Consider the following 17,645-nt stretch of genomic DNA (forward strand, 5'->3'; position numbering starts at 1 on the left):
TGAGTGGGAACACTGACAGATGCAAGAGGCCACACAAGACACCCATGAAACTAAACCAGAACTTGCTTTAAAAGAAGAAGTTCTGGAGAAAGAAATGCTTGTCATGGTACCTCCTGGTACCTTAGCCTAATGAGACCTATTTCAGATGTCCGATCTCTAGAACTGTACAGAATCAATTTGTTATTTTAAGCCATTAAGTTAGGTTAATTTGTTACAGCAGTCATAAAACACAACTATAAATCTTATCATATCCTTTCTTACTCATGTTCTCATATTAGCCAATTACTTGTTTTGACAATGATGAAAGAAAAAGAAAAGTAAGGCAGCCCAAAGTTCCTTTTTTTTTTTTTATCCCAAAGTCCCTTTAGTTTTAGTTCTTCCTTCCTGAGCTGAAAGAGTAGTGTTCCAAGAACACAAACATGTCAAGAATAAAATAAAAACAGTTGAGTTGTTTTTGTGAAGCATTTCTACTGTTCTGGTAAAAATGGAATACATATGTATACACAAGCAAGGAATACAGATTGTACAAATTTGGTGATTCTACATATGAGATAAATGTTCTTATGCTTGACCTTAAAGCTGGAATTGCAAAATAAAATGCTAAATGGCAAAATTCATGCTAAAACTTAAAACGTAATATGTATTTACCTAGAACATTGAGCAGCAAATTAGACATTAGAAGTCGAGAGATCATAGAAGAAAGGAAAAGTTGTATATTTTAGTATTATACATACCACTTTTTCTTTGTTTTTGAACTAGAGTCTCCATATTTTCAATTTACACTGGGCCGTGCCTCTTATGTAGTTGGCCTTGACCCCAGCATCAGGGCTGGTACTCCACAGTTACTCCACAAGTATTTCATGAAAAAAACGAGAGAAATAAAACAATCCAGAAAGCACAAACTGAAGGAGATTGTTCTTCCCAGTGCCAACCTGCCGTAGGCAGTTATACCATAGAGAGACACCCATGGGAACCTCAGAGCTTCCCTTGAGACTGCCTCAAGCCTGTGGTAGGTTCATATTTATCCTAAGTAATGGCCATGTGTGAGCTCAGTGCGGTGACACCCCTGGAAAGGGCTGGTAAAGGTAATAAAATGGTCTCAGAGCCCCTGAGATATAGAATTCCTTGCACTCTGAGGACTCTCCTAGGCCTACCAAATGTACTTTTCTGGGTACAAGAAATGAAATAGTGTACTTAATTTGGGAAAGATATGATATTGTTCAGCTCATTTAACACACACATACACACACACACACACACACACACACAAATCCACTTACTTTGTTAGAAGCTCTGTGGCCTCCTGAGGCCTCTCCCATCTATAGGACTCATCTCCACATCCTTGCAGCCCCTGGAGTCAACCTTAGGGATTATCCCTTTATTTGACCCAGAAACCCTCTACCTGACTCTATTAACTGCTTCTTAGGATGTCAAGATAATTACTTTACTACAGGAGAACATGGACAAGGATGGATAAGAAATGCCTAAAACTTGTTTAGTTCTCTGAGATGAGAAATCCAGAATGTTCTAGAAGCTGAAAGGAGAATGTTACCTTTATGTCCTTCCATAGTCTCCTTTAGGGAATAGGAACAGGAATTAGTAGCTTGGTGTATTATCCTATGACGAGTGTAAATTTTTCTGGAGCAGGATGAGGTAGATCAAAAACAGTTACCTCCTGTCACTTTTGAGCCTAAACTCCACTCCACATTAAGCAACCCTGGAACTGCACAAGAATCAGCACACTTTCTCCTTTCAGAATGACCTTCATCTCCAGTGCTCCTGGGCATCGCAGAAGTGGAGTCCAGTGACTACCACATGACTGTTGCTGTGAAGCCCAGAGAGAAGCCTCTGGTGAGTGGAAAGAAATGAGCTTTTGCAGAATGTGAGGGGATTAAAAGGTGGAACAAGAACATGTGTGATCCCAACCCATGCATAAGGCTGCATCAGCCAGGCTGACAGGTCAGTGCATGGCACCACAGTGACAAGAAGAGCTCATCAACTGGCCTATCCTGTGGATAGGAAGGGAATATGTTTGTAATTTTTATGGCTATTGCCAAAATGCCCTCCCTGTATGTTGTACCAATTTTCAGTCTCATCAGAAATATCTAAGTGCTTAGCTCCTCACAGACTTACCAACCAAGTGTCATTAAATTTCTTAGATTTTTGCCTGTCCAAGAGGTAAAACCTCTCTATATTGCTTGTTTTCTCAATATAACCCTTCCCTTTCTCCTACTCACTCCTGCCTGCATGCTCATGCACACACACACAAACACACACTTGCACACCCCTTGTTCACTAAAGATTTCTAAATAAGTGAACTAGGTTACTAGTCTAAGATAATATAAAGTCTTGCTCTGTCATGAGAAACAAGAAGTCTGTCTGAAGCCTACTTTTGGAGACAAGGTGATGAATGACATAATGTATCCAAATCATCTACAGATCTGTGTCCTCCAAACCCAGGAAGAAATAAACCACCCATCTGGCAGTGGGAACCCAAGCTCCAGGCTATATGTAAATGACTCAGAAAGAAGAATCTCCACTACCCAACTCTCCAACACTGTCCAGTGGCTTTGACCATTAATGTCTAACATGATTCTGTGTCTTGCAACAGAGTCATGCATTTTCAGGTTAATCAATGTCATCCCAAAAGGCCACACGTTATGGTGATTTGAGAAAGGAGAGGCAGTGTGGAAAGACAAACCAAAATGGATCAGTACATTTTCAAACTGCAAGCTTAATTTGCATCTGTAATTTTATTCAGCAACTCCCAGATGGAATATAAAGAGATTTCCGTTTTTGTTTATCTTGTCATAGATCATGCTTTTGGTTAAATTAGCCTTGCAAAAAGTTTTCTTGACTATTTTAGTCCGTCAACATTATCTTTGGTTTACAAATGTGTAGGAAACTGCTGACATTTTACAAATGACACCTCCATTTAATTACCCTCCATTTCCTACAGCATCCCACCACTCTAAATTAAGGAACTTTGGCAATTTAAAATTGAATTAAGCAGTTTCCTGCAGTAACCTTAGTTCCAAATTCCCAATGGCATTCATGCTCTATTGAAATTATAATAACAGTTAACCTGTATTGAGCAGTTACTAAGGATGCTCTTCACTTCTGTTAATCTTCACAGTAAGGTTATGAAGATTGGGTATGATTATCATCTCCATTTATGATGGGAAACTGAGGTTGGAAGACTAGCCCAATATTTCTTAGCTAGATGTATAGAATATGGTTTTGAATGCAGATAAATCCTGCTCCTGATGTTGCAAAGAAAAAGAGCATTTTTTTTTTTTAGGTCAAGTAACTGATTTCATTCAAGCATTTAGCTAATTTGAATCTCTCCCACCTCTCCAACAAGTTTTAGTAATTTTAAGGGAACTAAAATCAATATAATGTTGAAAAACTTTATTTTAATCCTACTGCCATACAATATTTTTTTATCATTTTCTATATCCACTTTCAGTCTTTGAATGTTGTTGGAATTATAGCAATCACATTAACTTTATATTCTGCTTTTTTCAATTAATAGTCTATCGTAGATATTTTCTGTGCTGTTACATAGTATTCATAATTAGTTTTAATGACTTTGTAATATCCTATGCAGTTAACCTACCAAATTGATTTAACTATTCACCTATTGTTAGATTCACAAGTTCATTTAAATTCTATAGTCATAGGTCATATAGTAATAAATATTTTAATGCTTGTAGCTTTATGCCTCATTTTGAATTACTTCCATAATATAACTTTCCAGATTTAGTAAAAATGCATATATATCTGTCCCAAATGCTGCTGCCATGGCAATGAATGAGCATGACATTTTCCCTACAACCTCTCCCACAATAGCAAATACCTATTTTTAAATAGTTGAATTAATTCACTGAATACAATGATATCTGAGTGTGAATTTATTTATTTTTATTCTGCTAGTAAACTGAAGTATAATTCATTTTAGAAATAACAATAAATGCATTAATAATTAAAAAAAAAAGAGTCTTCTACCTATGTCATCCAGGCCTTTTTCCTCCTCCCAACCTAAACTTGGACTTAAAAACGCTATTTGATCCGAGTGAATTATGCAGGCATAATTCTGATTTGGTTTCTGATTTGGTTCCAAAAAGAAACAGTTTTCTTAGCTTCCTGTTGCCATTAGAAACTGGTACATTATGTTCTGACCTGAGTGACCTTGGCCTGGTGCCCTCTAAAGACCTGGGCTGTGTTTACACCACCAAGATCTCAGTGCACATTGAGTGATACCTTCTGTTAAAAGGAATTGAGGAAGTAGGTAAGAACATGGCAAAGGTGAAACTAGGCACTCATTATCCTTAACTCAAAAGATGCAAACACAAGTCCAAATTGGCACCAAAGTGAAATCTACACCTTCCTCCACGAAAAACCTTCTATGCTGATCTTTTTTTTTCCTGTGCCATTAAAGGTCAGAATGAAAAATATCTTGCCCTTTAAGATCATCCCATAAATAGGCTATTTTTTGCTGAGAGTGAGAATTTTCCCATACAGTTCTAATAACTTATTCATCTCCTCCCCTCGGCAAACACAAACAGCTTAGGCTTTATCAACAAGCCTACTACAAAAGGAAAGAAAGCCACATGGGGGAACGCTGGCATTAGAATTCACGGAAGCAAAATGCCTTGATATATCTATTCCTTAGACTACAGGAATTATTGTAGAGAGCTTATGGTTTTATCATTTTGCTCCATACACACATCCCATTACCCAAATTCACTTTTTTAATAGAGGCATAAATAAGATGCAAAAGGATATGATAAGATTATTATGAGGCCCACTCAGGGGTTGCCTTCCATGAGAAGAAATGGACAAATGAAACTTGTATCGTTGATCATTTTTCTTCTTCATGCATCAAATACAGATATCTGCAGGGTGCTTATTATGGGTTGGAATGCCATATTCTTGGTAATTAATGATTATAAGATGCAGAGAGATCTTAGAACTCTGAGTGCTTTGAGAACCTTATGTGCCATAAATCACCACCTTAAATTTTCATAGGCCTTTTGCATTTCAAAAGTAATATGTATGCTGGGATCCAGAGTTCACTTTTTTTCCCCTCTATGAATTCTTGTGTTTGTAGATTTTAAGAATATAGTTAGCCCAGAATAGCTTGTACAGCAATAAAAGGCGATTTTATTGAAGGCCTGCTTTATTGCTACTGAACACAATGCATTTATTATCTACTTTTATTTTCTCTGAGGAAAGTCTCAGGGCAATAAGGAAATCTTTGCAAATCTCTGCATTCCCAAAACTCACTTCAGTGCACTGACAGTACCATGAGTGAAAACTTTACATTCATATAGATGTGTGAACCCTAGGACCAGTTAAGGCAAGTCATATTAATTTCCATTTACAGATGAAGAGAGGATCCTTCAGGGCTTCCCAGAATCATCCAGTTAGCAAATAGTTAAAGGGACTTGAGATCTGCAGTCCTTGTCCTGATTTCTTACAGCTTCCTGGGATCACTGAGAATAACGAGGGGTCTGAGATTAAGTTCGGGAAAGAGAATTGGGATCTGTCCCCTCTCTACCTTCTACTCATCACTTGCTGCTTTGAAGTAGGGTATGGTTTGGGGGACAACCCTTATAAAATTCAATCTATTCCTTTGCAGACAACACTCAATTCTTCTAAATCTTTCTTGGATCTTTTCTACCCACATTGGGATAGTATGAGGCAAATAAATGCTGCAAACTTTGTGGACAAATTTTTGCATAACTAAGGACAGATAGCCAAAAAGCTAATAGTATAGTCAGATAAAATATGTAGCTCCTAGGACTAAGAGTTCAGGAAAGATTTGAATTTGCTCACATCTCTGGTTTAAGTTCATCAATTTGTGTAAAAAGAGCATATTGAGAAAGTTCATTCTAATATTCCATCCACAGCATAGAATTCACTATTATCCAGATTCTTTTTGAATCTGAGTGAAAAAAAATTACTTTTTAAGTTGCCAAATAAACTCATTATAAGGAGATTTTCCAGAAATTAGTCTCTTGCTCTTCTTCACCCTTTCCAATCCCTTACTAGTATCATTGTAAAATTTTTATGTATATGGGACAAGTTCAGACAATTCTCCAAGATATTTTTGTTCATTATTCTTTGCATAAAACATACAAAGGTCACAGGAGAATTGGAATGACAGTAATTTATGATATATTATTAAAGTTCCCTGTATAACTTCTCACCTATTTTCAATAACTTACCTTCTTATCTTTTTCATGCAGTTGAGTAAGATGAAGGACAAAGGTGCATCATTAGAGAAAACTTATCAAGGCAATTAGCAGTGGTAGAAAAGAAAGTGTTCACAGGAGAAGGAAAGTGCAGTAACATTTAACAACCAGTTGCAACTTCTAACAATGTGATACTAATTAAAGCTTTAAGGGCCAGCTTCAGCCTTTAGTCTTATACCGCTTGTTCTGCCCAGGCAGAATGAAGAGGGCAAGTCAAGCAATTATGTGGATAATATAAAACCTTTCTTTCTTGGCCTTGTTTTGTTCCTTTAAGGAAGAAAAAAAAAAAAAAAAAAAAAAAGAGAAAGGTTAGTTCTGAGCTTTTTCTTGGCACAAAGGTTCATGTTTTTTGAGATAGATAGATATAGAGACAGAGATATAAATATAGATATGGATAGACGTCACACATCTTTTCAAAGATACTGATTCTGAAGCCTAGATAAGATAAATGGTTATAAGTACATCATCTTTGCAAGTGATTTTGAATAAACATATATTAACAGAGTTCATAGCTCCCTCACTTAAACTTTTGGAGGATTAGCATTGTAACTGACAATTTTGGAATATTTTAAGAAAAAATACAATTTTGCTTTTTTTTTTTTTTTTTTTTTTGTGTGTGTGTGTGTGTGACTGGGAATTGAATCCAGGGTCTCAAGCAGGGGTAGGCAAGCACTAAATTAAATCTCCAGTCCTTATTTTAGTTTTATTTTGAGGCTGACTTTTTTTTTTTTTTTTTTTTTTTTTTTTTTTTTTTTTTTTGTTCATTTGTTTTTGGTGCTTAGAGGAGGAAAGATTTTGGCTTACAATTTCCAGAGGACTCATTACATAGCTCCAAGACATAAACATGGCAGAAGGGCATGGCAGAACAAAGCTGATCAGCTCCTGACAACCAGGAGGACTCAGAGAGAGAAACAGAGAGAGACAGAGAGAGAGAGAGAAATCATGGAGCCAGGGACAAGATACAGTCCCCAAGGGCGAGCCTCCAGTAATCTGTTTTCTCCAGGTCATTCCACCTGCCTACAAGTTACCATGCAGTAGTGTACTCAAATTAATAATCCATCAAATGGATTAATCCACTGATGAGTCTACAGCTTTCATAGTCCAATCTTTTCCACTCTGACCATTGCTGCATTGCCTAACAAATGAGATTTCAGAGGGATAATAAAATCCAAACTATAACTTACATATAATATTTAGATGAACAGAGTTGCTTCATGTGGGTAATAATATTATTTTCTTATTCTTATTTTCTCATATTTTTAAATGTTAGGATAAATGCATGTTTAAGAACCATCACTTAATATGCTATAAATCATATTACATTATACATGATGAGTTGAATTTGTTGAATAATAATCAAAATAGACATGCTTGGAATGCCAGACCAAGCCTTCCAAACCAGCCTTCTACTTCTCGGGGCTTGTGTGACTGAAGCAGGCAGTATAAATGGAGGAAGCATCAACATAATTTGGATTGATAAGGAAGCATCCAACAGGGTGATGCTATATTTAAGAATTCATGTTTGTATTCTTCATGAAAATTTCAATATCACAGAAATTAACATGGGCAACTTAACCCTTCAAAAGTTATGACCTTAATCAATGTAAAATGATGGGCAATCCCATTAGCTTCTCTCTATGAGCAGAGACCACAGGAAGATGCCACTAGACTAAGAAGTTGACTTGAATAATTCAAGTTAAATTAAATATCCATAAGAGTTGTTCAGCTACTTGAATTTTTAGGGGCCATTCTAATAGTTGGCTCTGATCCTTGACATTTGCACTTTCTGAATAATTCTATGAACACAGACCATTCTTGTTTGACCTAGGTAGGCTCTTACCCATATTATTAGGTATGTGAGATGACATTTTATGATTAACTCCTAGCATACTCCACTAGTATGTGTTAGAATATGTGTACTCACCAGAAAAAAAAAGCCAAATGGGAAACTGGAGTTATTTTAGAAATGTCTAGGCGATTGTGTTCAGAACTGCCGTTGCAAAAATTTTTAGGGTGTTAGGCAGTAGTTAGTAACAAACAGTGGAATGTGAACCAATAGCGTAGCAATGGTCATGAGATTTCTTTGAATTACTTTCTTTTTTTAATTTTTTTTTAATTTATTTTTTTATTTTTTTGGCAGTGCTGGGGTTTGAACCCAGGGCCTTGTGCTTGCAGGGCAAGCACTCTACCAACTGAGCTATATCCCCAGTCCCTGAATTGCTTTTAATGGAAAAAAAAAAAAACAAGGAACTACAACAGGTGTATAACTCTGAAAATAAATATGTGGAAACAAAGGGAGCCAATTAAGAAATATGTCAAGAAACAAAGATCAATGGGGCTAACTCCTGGCAGGGTGTACTGGAGTCATTGTGCAATTAGTATTTATGGCCATAGGTTTCTCGATGTATTTTCAGAAGGTAAATTTAATTAATAGCACAAGTGCACTAAGACGAAGTCTGCTTGCTCATTGACCCTAGCACCCACATTAATACAGCATTGACTTGCAGATGTAACTCCAATTGGATGATTGCCATGACAGTTCTAGAGAGAACCAACTTGGGCCAAAATCTTCCCCAGCAGTTGTGAAGGAGGAGATAAAAACATCTGATTGGTGAAGACTGCAGAAGGTGGACCCCAGTTCTCCTGACAAACATCAAACAACAACAAATTTGGAAGCCACATTGTTTCTTCTGTTGTTCTCTGCTTGGGCCTTACTTTACTTTCACTCGTGATAAAAATGTCTTGCTTGACTCTTTGTGTTTGACTTTAAATTTTCTTTCATCTGGGCATAAGAACCAAGTTTTAGAGTTTCAGCTCCCCATTCTCCTGTGGCGGGATTATTTTAGTAGTAGCTAGACAAATGTTCAATTCCCTCTCATTGCAAGCCTTTTCTGGCAAGTTGTGCTGGAGCAAGTGTCCTAATCCAGGAGACTCAGTGTCCACTGTGCCATTCATAGACAAGGATGTGCAGGCTTTCAAAGAGTAAGATCTACCATGCTCTTCTTAAAGAAAAAAGCATAATGGTATTAAGCAGCACCTACTCTAGTCTAGGAACTGGAATTAAGCAAAAAGCTGAAGAATTATCTTTTCCCTTTCTACATCTTGTAATCTGGGTAGGGTGAACAGGGTAGAAGCTTCATCTACTAAAAACCAGGTCTGCACCTGCACCTGTACAAGTTATCAGGGTCCTAGGGTGGTCTTCTTAATTGCCTCAATAAGACATTTCTGAATACTCAATCCTGGTATTCATGAATTCCCTTCTTTTTCTGGACTCAAGTTCCTGAACATGATCTACAAATGTGGTTCTAAAAACTGGTTCTCAGACCAGCAACATCAGTGGTTATGCATGCAAACTCTAGATGCAGATTTAATGAATCAAAAACTCTGGGGTTGGCACTTAGCAGTCTGTGTTTTAGTGAACTTTTCAGGTGATTCTGAAGTGTACTAAAGTTTGGGTAACACTGTTTTTGAGCAGTGTGCCTCAAAACTAATGTGGAACTTCTGGGGATGTTGTTTAAATGCAGGGTCAATAAGTGGGGCTCAATGCACTACGTTCTAACATGTCTCTAGATTGGTGCCAGTGTGGCTGACCTGGGCACCACACTTTGAGTAGGAAGAGTTTGGTTGTTCTTGTTGCACATGACACGTAGTTTGGAGAGTTTCAACTTGGTACACATTGTTTTTCTCTTAAGAAGTGCACATCAAGTTTCTTTGCTTTGGACACCTGCTGAAATCTGCTTGTATTATATCATTTGTCTATTTTTACTGTAATTATTTGTTTACTTGTCTATTCTGCTTTGATCTATTGATTTTTTGATGTATGTGTGCTTGTGCAGCAACTTTTACATGACTGGCATGTAGAAGACCTTTAATGATGGGTTATATAGCAACATGCTATTCCTATCTCTGTGTTACCTGTCAACATGATGTAGTGAAACTCCTCACAAGTCACTTGTAACTTCTCTGTTATTTTGGAGGCAACCTTCTGAGAATTGTTTCCTTCCAGCATGATGGACTGATTAAATTCACGAGACTGAAAATTTTTAAGAACAACCAAAGGAAGGTCAACTTTAGTTTTAAATGGGAATGTGTCTTGGAGAGGATGAGAGTAAAATAAAGCCATTTTTTTTTTTTTGTCTGGTTCCTGGTGAACTATGGTTAATAGGTGGTTGGCAGCTTTCCTCTTTGTGTTAGATTGTCAGTTCCCACTAGGAAATGTGGTTCCCACACTGAGAGTTCAGCATTCTTCCTCAAAAAGATGAATCTCATTTTACCCAGGACAGAAGCTCAAATTCTGTTTTCCCTCAGTTCAGAATAATGGGGTCAGTAGAGTAGATTATTTCCTTTTTATCCTGTTCTCCCTTAGTAAATTCCTGTTGTGGATAAAAATTTGTATTTAACTCGTGGAAACTGCCAATATCATATTCCAAAGAACGTGGTCTGATGAGGGCATCTCTTCATTGTGCCATTTTTCTCACATGCTCAGAGGGATTATACTGAATAATATAAAGACTGTCATCACCAGGGTAGTGGCACCTAGACAAGTCATAATGTCTGGTAACATCCAATTGAAGTTTTCTTATCTTACCCCAAAGAAAACTTATTCATGGGATTAGACCCTCTGTCTGTGTAGAAAGCATGCCCCACATTAAAAGTAGTGACCAAAATTTAGTGAAGAACTTAAAATAAAACTAATTGATCTAAACTTACCTATTCTGAGTTGAATGAATATTAAAGGCTTGAAAATACATCTTGGCTGATGCAGATTCTATTATTTGAGTTATAAGTTTCTGAGATTTCCTGTAAAAATCTCCAAAATGAAGTATAGTATCCAAAGAATTATTTAGCAAAGAGACCAAGATAAATGTGCCTTTCTTCCACATGCCACAGAAAACAGTAAGCCATATCTCATTTTCATCAAGTGTTTAATTATAGTCTTTCACAAACATTTTCTCAGCACCTTCTACATTCATTTCACTTGGGATCACAGGAGTTAGTCTATGGGAATGATTTTCAGTAGAGTCTATCTTCAAATTAAGACTGTCTGACTTTCACAGACTGTGTGGTGAGTAGGAAATCTATTGTACCATCCAGACCACCAGGACTGTAAATTGATTTGTAGCTCTGGCCCTGTGGAATGTGTTCCTCTCTGGGCTGCTGTCCAGAGATTACAATAAAAAGGGCAATTACCTTGTTTTGTAGTCGTGCTCTCTCATGCCAAAACATTTCATTTTCGAGTTTATATTTTAAAACAGAAATTGTCTATTAATGTAAAAGAATCATCTAACAAATCTTTATTATAGTTGTTAGTAGACATTTTGCTCCTGGGGAATTATCAATCAGGATATGGACCTGAAAAATTGTATCTAAAGTCTTTCCTTGCACCCTTGTGTGAAAATAAGCAGGTGAGAACAGAAGACATAACCTCCCTCATGAAGTTCCCAAATAGAATTTAAAGTGGGAAAGACTATATCTTCCTTGAAAAATGTGTAACAGTTTATTTGTTAGTTCTGTGTATTGAACCCAGGGACTCTACCACTGAGTTACATCCCCAGTTCTTTTAATTTTTATTTTGACATGGGGTCTCATGAAGTTGCTCAGGTTGGTCTCAAACTTGCAATCCTCCTGCCTCAGTCTCTCAAGTTGCTGGGATTGCAAGCATGTGTCCCTGCACCCAGCATAACAGGGCCCAGAGGTTGAAAAACTTGTTGATTATGAGACAAAAGGGTATCATCTATAGATACTGCCTAGTCCACGTGAGGTTTAAGTTTAAGGTTTAGATCTTAAAAATGATGGATCATGAAGAAAGATTAGTAGATATGTTATTCTGCCTTTTCTACAACAGGGTACAGACCAGGGTCAAATTGACCGATGACATTTAGGTACTTTTGGAAGACATCATTTATTTATTCATTCTGCAAGTCTTGTTAAATAAATAGAGGAATCTCATTTAGATAGTATAATCATACTTTGTCAGAATTTAAAGTATATCTTGAAGCAGACTTTTCCATATGAGAGCACTTTTCCAGAAAACGTAGTCAATAGAAAAACCAAGGAAACTTAACAGCTGCTTAAATTTAGGTAGGGCCTGATGATTTATTCTGATGTAACAAACAATGGAATCTAAAATGAGGTGTGGGAAGGGAAGAAAAAAAGAAGTAAAGAAAGTTTGGCAACTCTGTCTATCCGGGAGCCTCCTCTCAGTGTTAATGTGAGAAAAGGAAATGGTATTTTTATTTTCATTAAAATGCAAAAAGCATCAAAGTCAGAAAATAGATCATCTTTCCTCATGGCTAGAAGCAAACAGAAGCAGATGAGTGTGTGCATTCTGCTGGATGTTGCTGGGGGCTTCTCTAACACAGATTCATCACTTAGCATGTGAACCTGAACTTGCAGAGAGGAGAGGAGACCTTAGGACTGGATTGGCTACTGTTCATATAGGACAGACAGGTGGCTCATTCTGGATATGCTTACTTTGTTTGTTCATTCATTCATTCACTCATTCATTCATTCATTCATTCATTCATTCCACAAGTCTGTGGAATGTCTTGTATGGACCAGTGGCATTTCTTAGCTCTTGTGATAAAAAGGAAAGCAAGACGAAACAGACAGATAAACAAGCAGGTGACTACAATACAGTCCGTAAGTATCATACATAAGAACTTTAAAAGTGTATTCAGGAAGAGACTGTACTTCAGACTTGGGAAGTCAGGTATGGCTTTATAGGAGAGCTGACATCTAGATTGGTACTCAAAGGAGGAATTAGCCAGGTAACACCCCCGCAGTGTGGAAGAGGAAAGGGCAGGGGAACGGAGAAGAGGCGGGAGACGATGGGACTGGATGAGTTCACAGCATGTTCAGAGACCTGGAGGAGAAAAAGAATACAATACATGAAGACCCAAAAAAATAGTGCAGTGTGGCTGAGACATATTAAAAAAAAAAAAAAGAAAGAAGACTGAAGAGAGTAGAAAAAGAAGATCCAGACCAAGGAGTTTGGATGGCATCGAAGAGTCTCAAAAGCTCGGCTCTGGACAGTTTGGAACTTTTGTACCACACCAGTTCTGTGCCTCAAGGAGAAACCACACCACACACAGAGCATCTCTCAAGACACTGGCATGATTTTTTTACATCTGTGTTTATCCCAAATTAATGATCAGTTCCTGGATGGCAAAGAACATTTTTATAAATATCTCTCTTTCCTCCTTGTGGGGGGAAATAGCCTATTGGGAACTGTTCTTTTGAGGTCAGAGTCTTAGGCAAAAACCCTAGTTCCCCCAAAACAAGATGACCACCAGAATTGATATTCTGTGATTCCCAGGCTGTTGGTAAATAACCATCGTGGCAGATGAACTGTGTAATACTTTGTTCTTTGGACAATAAAGCACATTTCAAGGCACTTTGCTCCTTGTTCAGTTCATGAACACAAAAATGATGCTAGTCACCAGAACAAAACTGGTGTTTCAACACCACCTTCTTTGCAACAGGGCAAGCATTTTCCATCACATGACAAAATTATAAATCAATCCCTTGCAAATTTTCCAAAAGGTAACTGCTTGCGAACAACTGTGGCTTATCAGTCTTTGAGAAAGGAAGTAGATACCCAGCAGCAGCCTTCAGAGTGTGTAGGACGATGTTTGCAAGAAGGAGCGCTCACTCAGTCAGACACGTGGAAAGCCCAGCGTGCACTAGGAGATGGAAATTCCAAGATAAATAAGGCACTGATGCTGTCTACTAGGATCTTATAGGATAGTTGTGGTGTGATGGGGTGGGCACAGTCATGATAACACAATGGGGTCAATGCTGTGATGAAGATATGTCAAAGGTACTGTTAAAGCTAGGAGGGGAAGGTGACCTGAGCTCAGTCTGGGGGTGTTCAGTGGGTGGAACGGTGGCCCCCAAAAGGATGCCCAGCCATAATCTGTGAATGTGATCTTATTTGGAAGAAAAAGGTCTTTACAGATGTGATTAAAGTAAGCATCTCAAAATCAGTTCATGTTGGAATTATGGTGATTCCTTCAGTTTAAGAATTGTTCTGCCCAGAGCCCAGGAGTCAAAGCCAGTTTCTAGCCCAGTTCTGTCCCCCAGTCACCCGCTCCTTCTTCTACCAACAGAAAGATGCCGCTGTGTCCTTTGCCAGACTTCCTGACTTCCTGAGTGGCCGTGGCCATCTCCAAGACAGTGGTAGTACCCATAGAGCGAGTCAAGCTGCTGCTGCAGGTACAGCATGGCAGCAAGCAAATCACAGCAGATAAGCAATACAAGGGCATTATAGACTGCGTGGTTCGTATCCCCAAGGAGCAGGGAGTCCTGTCCTTCTGGCGTGGTAACCTGACCAACATCATCAGCTACTTCCCCGCCCAGGCTCTCAACTTTGCCTTCAAAGATAAATACAAGCAGATCTTCCTGGGTGGTGTGGACAAGAGGACCCAGTTTGGGTGCTACTTTGCAGGCATCAGGTAGTGCTGCAGGGACCACATCCTTGTGTTTTGTGTGTCCTCCTGATTTTATCTGAACCCATCTAGCAGCTGATGAGGGCAAAGCCAGAACTGAAAGGGAATTCAAAGGCCTCAGTGACTGCCTGGTTCAGATCTACAAATCTGATGGGATTAAGGACCTATACCAAGGCTTTAATGTGTCTGTGCAGGGTGTTATCATCTACCGAGCTGCCTACTTTGGTATCTATGACACTGCAAAGGGAATGCTTCCAGATCCCAAGAATACTCACATCTTTATCAGCTGGATGATTGCACAGTCTGTCACTACTTTTGCTGGGTTGACTTCCTATCCATTTGATATTGTTCGCCGCCGCATGATGATGTAGTCAGGGTGCAAAGGAACTGACATCATGTACACAGGCATGATTGACTGCTGGAGGAAGACTGCTCATGATGAAGGAGGAAAAGCTTTTTTTCAAGGGCGCATGGTCCAATGTTCTCAGAGGCATGGGTGATGCCTTTGTACTTGTCTTGTACGATGAAATCAAAAAGTTCACATAAGTTATTTCCTAGGTTTTTCCCCGCCTGTGAACAGGCATGTTGTATTATATAACAAATCTTGAGCATTCTGGACAGACTCTTGGCTGTTTATCAATGGCAACTATTTACAGTTGAAAATGGGAAGCAATAATATTCATCTGGTCAGTTTTCTCTTAAAGTCATTTCCATGATGATGATGACAATAATGATGGGACTGTATATTTTTTATTTCAGTCACTCCTGATACATAACAAATTTGAAGAAATAAAAGAATCTAAAAACAAAACCAAACAAAAAAAAAAGAAATGTTCTTAGACAGAAGGGGAGAAGACATAAAAGAAGACAGAGGAAAAGACCGTGTGAAGACAGAGGCAGAGATCACAGTTTTGTTACCAAAAGTCAAAGCCTATAGCCACCAGACACTGCGAGAGGCAAGGAAGGACTCTCCCTTAAAGCGTTCAGAAGATGGTGGCCCTACCGACACCTTCATTTCAGTTTTCCATTTTCCAGAACTATGGTAACTTACTATGGTAGCCACAGGAAACTCATGGAATATGGAAATCATGATAAAGTCCAGGAAGATTTCTGAAGAGATAATGTGCTTGTGAGATCTTGAAAACAGCCAGAGGGTGCTGGCGATATAGCCCAACACGTAGAGTGCCTGCCTCTCAAACTCGAGACCCGGGTTCGAGTCCCCAGCACTGGTAGATTGCGGAAATTCCAAACAAACAAAAGAAACCAGTTCAGAAAACAGCCAGAGGGACCAGCTGAAGTGATTAGGGCATAGGGATAGGAGCAAGGTGGAAGGGAGGTAGGAGTGGAAAGATGAGGGACATGGTGTTCAAGGAAGGGTCTTAAAAATTAAAGGAGTAATCTTGAAGACGTACTTGTATTTAATTACCTCTTGGTTGAGTTAATGTAGCCAAAGAGAAAAAGGGATTATACATAGGCATGCACCTCAAAAAAGAGTTCTGGAGACAAATAAGTTTAAAAAAACATATATTTTATTTGTGTTTTGCAGATTTCAAGGTTTGCATAAGCATATTGATAGCCTTGGGGAAATTCTGTTTTCTATTTCAAACTTCTCCGCCTATATGTGCTCCTATGTGGAGAACAAGGTGAGTAGCACTTCCAGAGCATGTTTGGAAATGTTGCTCCAGACTATATTTGAGGGATGTCAGAAAGGACCCCCCACCTGCACTTGCCCACATGAAATCATCTTCCAGAACTCTTTTTTTGGTATATTTTATAATTATATAATTTGCAAAATTTCTTTGTAATTGTCAGTACTAGTGTAATTTTTTTTTTTTTTTTTTTTTTTTTTTAGTATTTTTGCTTTTGTAGTTGTTAGAAGGATATTTCTTTGTCTCTAGGAGTTTTCCTGAGGTTGTGAATCATCGCTGACACCTTAAAAAGGGTGAGGAGCTGGTCCTTTCTTTAGAATGGGTTTAAATTAGGACTAATGTGAGAAGTACCAGGATGTGACTTGAGAAGAGTGAAAGGGTCAGCCTCAGGGTGGCCATGTGGTGGCAGGTGGTGAAGATGTAGTGGGGGAGTCTTGGGAAGATTGAGAGCCAGCACTGCTTTTGACAGAGTCTGGCCTGGAGCCCAAACCTCTATATGTTTGCCCAGTTGTGGACTCATTTTTGACTAAGTGCAATTTGCCTCTGTAGCTGTTTCTCTTTTGCCCTTTCAATCTTCCTGTCCCTGATCTTCTAATTTTGGACCTAGCAAGAGAGTCCCCTTAAGCAACCTGAGATCCATCTCCATGAATAAGTCCAGAGAGAGTGCCAATCATGTGGCTCCACTTTTCCTGGGAAAAAGGTTTTTCCTCAGGATGGGCAGAATAAGATGAATGACTTTCAGAGGATGACCTTTATAGATGAGTTTTATTTGACCAGAGAGAATTGCATGCATGCAGTGATCAAGTGAGACAATAATTGAAAAGAAGGTTTTATTTAAAAAACAAACTGTTCTGTCTCTCTACCATCCAACCAGTGCCTGAAGCTTACATTTTACAGTGGCAACTTAAGTTTTAAACCATGATACTTAGCACCTTGACTCATGAGCACTCTCAGATCATGAGTCCTGATTTAGTTCCCATTGGAGTTTTTGCAATCTTACTCAGAAACAACAAAATTTCTTCTCTAACAAATATTCAAGGTGATTACACTCTGATCTGTTTTTTTTTTTTTTTGTTCCTCTCTTTCTGTTTCTTTGTTTCTCTGGTTTGCTTTAGCTTCCTGCTTGTTTGTTTTATAGATTAGGCTTGATTTTAAAGTATCTGTAAATCTTTCCCTAAGTAAAGAACAGATTGCTGATCTGTATGCAAATGATATACTTGCCTGCCTTAAAAATTTAAGATTGACTTTGAATTGACCCCATGCTTTATCCCTCAGTAGAGATCTAT

At 38.3% G+C, this 17,645-nt stretch overlaps 1 pseudogene; it reads left to right on the forward strand.

The window, feature by feature from the left end:
• LOC124964149 (ADP/ATP translocase 2-like) overlaps positions 1-15,256 on the forward strand; it is a 72,931-nt pseudogene extending 57,675 nt beyond the window's left edge.
• Positions 15,257-17,645: the final 2,389 nt, after the last annotated feature.

The sequence above is a fragment of the Sciurus carolinensis genome, chromosome 14 (genome assembly GCF_902686445.1).
Source record: "Sciurus carolinensis chromosome 14, mSciCar1.2, whole genome shotgun sequence".
Lineage (NCBI taxonomy): Eukaryota > Metazoa > Chordata > Mammalia > Rodentia > Sciuridae > Sciurus > Sciurus carolinensis.